This window comes from Bison bison, unplaced genomic scaffold, assembly GCF_000754665.1.
Source record: "Bison bison bison isolate TAMUID 2011002044 unplaced genomic scaffold, Bison_UMD1.0 scf7180017864495, whole genome shotgun sequence".
Taxonomy (NCBI): Eukaryota; Metazoa; Chordata; class Mammalia; order Artiodactyla; family Bovidae; genus Bison; species Bison bison.
This window is the reverse complement of record NW_011495054.1, coordinates 2,391,724-2,396,532: the sequence shown is the minus strand read 5'-3', so window position 1 is coordinate 2,396,532 and position 4,809 is coordinate 2,391,724.

The following is a 4,809-nucleotide window of genomic DNA, read 5'->3' as shown; positions in this document are numbered from 1 at the left end:
TGCATAAAGCTATACTTTCCTTCACTACAACGAGGTGTCAACAGCTTGGCTTTTACTGCGCATGAGCGAGGAATCCGTGGAGGCCTGTCTCGCGTGGATTCCTCGCGCGTGGACGCCTTGCCTGTGGCGTGTCAGAACCCGCAGCGGCGGCGGCATCTCCCGGGACCTAGCCAGCGGCTGCCTGAGAACCTTTGCCTCCAAGTCACCCCCAGAACTGGCCGGCGGGCGTCCCTGGCCCCTGGCACTTCGGAGTTTAGAGGCGATGCAGATGAGGCCCTCATAGTGGCCGACCGAGACGTCTTTGGTGAGTAATGGCGCTCGAGTGTGATGACGCCTGGGTACCCAGCTACATAACGTTGGTCTTGCCTGAGGTAGAACTTTACTTGGGTCTTTCCCCCCTTGGACCCACCTTGGGCTTTCCTTCAGCCTCATCTCTGATGGGACTGAGGTTCTACCTCTCTGGGGCTAGGAAACTTTGACCCTGAGAGACAGACCGTTTGGCATTGCGGTAGATTTCACAACACCTGCGGTGAAGAGTTAATTATGGGTATTCAGATCTCTGTTTTCCATCTTAAAATCCCCCTACGGGTGAATTTTGCGAAACTGGGAGAACTTCAGCTATGCTATCAGAAATGAAAGAAAGTGATGTTTTTGTTGTCAGCACTGTGGGTCTCAGTTCTCCTTGAGATCTGGAGAACAGAGGCTTCAGCGGTTCTGCTACCATATCAAAGTGAGCATTTTCCATAGCTTTGGCTTTTATTAATATCTCGGGGGGAGAGGGGGTGTGTGTTTCCATACCTAAGTCCAAATCCTGTTCTCTCTTCCTGGTTTTGCTGAAATTGAGGCATGTGATTCTGAGCAAATGATAGATATATTCTTTTCTATAACTGTTGTTTGTTTCAACTGAATTTGGTATTTGGAAACTGGGGGAACGTTTCTGAAAATGGTCAAGGTGGCCGGACAGTTTGCAAGGAGGAAGCTGCATTTCTCTTGTGTCTTTCAGATGAATATATCGGCCTGGAACCTCAGGAACTTACCTAGTAATCTGTGTTCCCGAGGCTGAGGAAAAATATATATTTTAAACTCAAGCAGAAAAATTGAAATCCCTGGTTCTGTCTTTATGTATTTGTAAAAATTAACTTGTAAAAATGCTCTATTTGAGTTAAAAGTAAGTGCTTACAAAATACTTCTAAGTATAAAAGATGCTAGCCAGAAAAATTGCAGTTTCACTTGGTCTAGGAAATATGTAACATCTAATTAGTATCTGGTATTGTCGCTTCTTGGCCTTTTGGCTAAGATCTAGTGTAATATCTGGTATTGAAGCCAGTATAAGTTTGGTAGAATCAATACAGACATATATTTTGTTCTACCAAAATCCCATGGACGGAGGAGCCTGGTGGGAGGCCTTCTCTGGGGTCGCACAGAGTCGGACACAACTGAATTGACTTAGCAGTAGCAGCAGGTTACTGAAGATAGATAAATTTGTTACTTTTGTTGCAATTTGTCAGCGGAAAGAAACATTTAATTACCTTGTATGATGAAATTCTTATATGTAAATTACATGCAAATAAAACAACAGCTTTTGGGTGAACTTTTTACAAATAATTGTTTTAGGAATGTCTACTTAAAAATGATTTCTCTAGATAATGTGGTAACTTGAAATTTCAGAGTTGTGCTAAATTAAGTTAAATAATGGAAGTTTATTTTATAGTTAAGTCATTAGCAAGCAAAATTAATGAAACATTAATAACTGGATGTTGGCTTCCCTTTACAGAGAAACTAAATGTGTTTAGGACTATTGCTAAATGGTGCCACTGAGATGTTTTCTATTAAAAGCACATGTTTTTAGAAATTATTATTGGTGTTTGTTTGACAAACTACAGAATGCTAATGTAAACGTTTATAAATACTTCTTGGTTTTCACTAGAGATTAAGGCTCTTAAGAGTTGAAGATTCTAATTTAAATATGTAATTAAAGCAGTTAGACTAATAAAGGAAACACTTCAGTATACAGTAGGAAAATAGGATATATGTTTTAAGTAAAAGAAGGTATGAGGAAAGGAATTGCATCTTGTTAAGAAAAAGAAAGGGATTTGGTTCTGGAGCTGTTTGTTTCTAGATCGGGAAAAAAATAAAGGACAAAGCTAAGATGGATACAGAAAGCTGTGGAAGGTTTGTGGAAAGGGAGTCTTGAAAAAGGAGTTTTATGAATGGTCAGGCTGAGATTATATTAAACTAAGTAAATGGATTTTATTAAAAGTAGGCTGGTACAGGACTAGATTTTGTTCCTCTCTTGAGAGAACAAGTTTACTTAGAATGCTAATTTTGATAACAGATTGTGTGAATTTCCTTGCCTTTAAGTGATCTGTATTTGCTTTTTTTAAATTGAAGAATAGTTGATTTACAATGTTGTGTTAGTTTCTGGTGTACAGCAAAGTAATTGTTTTGTGTATATATATACACACACATACATATACACATATATCTTTTTCATAGTCTTTTCCAATGCTTTGTTACAGGATATTGAATTTAATTCCTTGGGCTATACAGTAGGACCTTGTTGTTTATATACTAGTATCTGTTTATATGTAGTTTGTATTTGCTAATCTCAAACTCCTAATTTATCCCTCCCCTCACCCCCTTCCCCCTTTGGTATCCATAAATTTGTTTTCTATGTCTGAGTCTGTTTTGGTGGTAAATAAGTGCATTTGTATCATATTTTAGATTCCACATATAAGTGATATGGTATTTGTCTTTTTCTGACTTCAGTCGCTCAGTCATGTCCGACTCTTTGCAACCCCATGAATTGCAGCACGTCAGGCCTCCCTGTCTATCACCAACTCCCGGAGTTCACTCAGACTCACATCCATCAAGTCAGTGATGCCATCCAGCCATCTCATCCTCTGTCGTCCCCTTCTCCTCCTGCCCCCAATCCCTCCCAGCATCAGAGTCTTTTCCAATGAGTCAACTCTTTGCATGAGGTGGCCAAAGTACTGGAGTTTCAGCTTTAGCATCAGTCCTTCCAATGAACACCCAGGACTGCTCTCCTTTAGGATGGACTGGTTGGATCTCCTTGCAGTCCAAGGGACTCTCGAGTCTTCTCCAACACCACAGTTCAAAAGCATCAATTCTTCAGCGCTCAGCTTTCTTCACAGTCCAACTCTCACATCCATACATGACCACTGGAAAAACCATAGCCTGGACTAGATGGATCTTTGTTGGCAAAGATCATGCTTTTGAATATGCTATCTAGATTGGTCATAACTTTCCTTCCAAGGAGTAAGCATCTTTTAATTTCAGGGCTGCAGTCACCATCTGCAGTGACTTCACTTAGGTCCATTCATGTTGCTACAAATGGCATTATTTCATTTTTAGGGCTGAGCAGTACCCTTATATATATATAATATATATTTACACACATCACAGCCCCTTTATCCATTAAATTGTTAATGGACTTTTAGATTTCTTCCTTGCCTTGGCTATTGTAAATAGTGCTGCTGTGAACATTGCAGTACCTGTATTTTTTTGAATTAGAGTTTTCTCTGGGTATCTACACAGGCATGGGATTGCAGGATCATATGGTATTTCTATTTTTAGTTTTTAAAGGAACCTCTATACTGTTTTCCATAATGAATCAATTTTTCACTCCCAACAATGTATGAGGATTCCTTTTGCTATATATACCCTCTCCAGCATTTGTTATTTGTAAACTTTTTAATGATGGCCATTCTGACTAGTGTGACATAATAACCTCATGATAGTTTCAATTTGCATTTCTCTCAGTGATGTTGAGCGTCTTTGCATGTTCCTATTGGCTATGTCTTCTTTGAAGAAATATCTATCCAGTTTTATGCCCATTTTTTATTGGGTTGTTTACTTCTTGTTATGGAGTTATATGAGCTATTTCTATATTTTAGAAGTTAAGCCCTTGTCAGTTGCATTATTTGCAAATATTTTCTCCCGTTCCATAGACTATTTCATTTTGTTTAGGGTTTCCTTTGCTGTTCAAAACCTTAAAAGTTCGATCAGGCCCCATTTGTTTTTGTTTGCTTCTCTTTCTGTTGCCCTAGAGACTGACGTAAGGAAACATTGCTGCAGTTTCTGTCACTGTTTTGCCTGTGTTCTCTCCTAGGAGTCCCGTGGTGTCATGTCTTTCAAGCCATTTGGAGTTTATTTTTGGGCTCGGTGTGAGGTTGTGTTCTAACTTCATTGATTTACATGTGACTGTCCAGCTTTCCCATCACCACTTGCTGAAGAGACTGTCTTTTCTCTGTTGTATATTATTGCCCTTTGTTGAAGATTAATTGACCATAGATGTGCTGACTTATTTCTGGGCTCTCTATTCCATTCTATTGAGCTACATGTCTGTTTTTGTGCCCAAAATACCATGTTGTTTTGATTACTGTTGCTCTGTAGTATTGTCTGAAGTCTGGGAGAGTTATGCCTACAACTTTGTTCTTTTTCCTGAGTATTGGTTTGGCACTTCTGGGTCTTTTACAGTTCCATATAAATTTTAGGATTATTCTACCTAGAGCCAGACATCCTGGAATGTGAAGTCAAGTGGGCCTTAGAAAGCATCACTACGAACAAAGCTAGTGGAGGTGATAGAATTCCAGTTGAGCTATTCCAAATCCTGAAAGATGATGCTGTGAAAGTGCTGCACTCAATATGCTGGCAAATTTGGAAAACTCAGCAGTGGCCACAGGACTGGAAAAGGTCAGTTTTCATTCCAATCCCAAAGAAAGGCAATGCCAAAGAATGCTCAAACTACCACACAATTGCACCCATCTCACACGCTAGTAAAGTGAT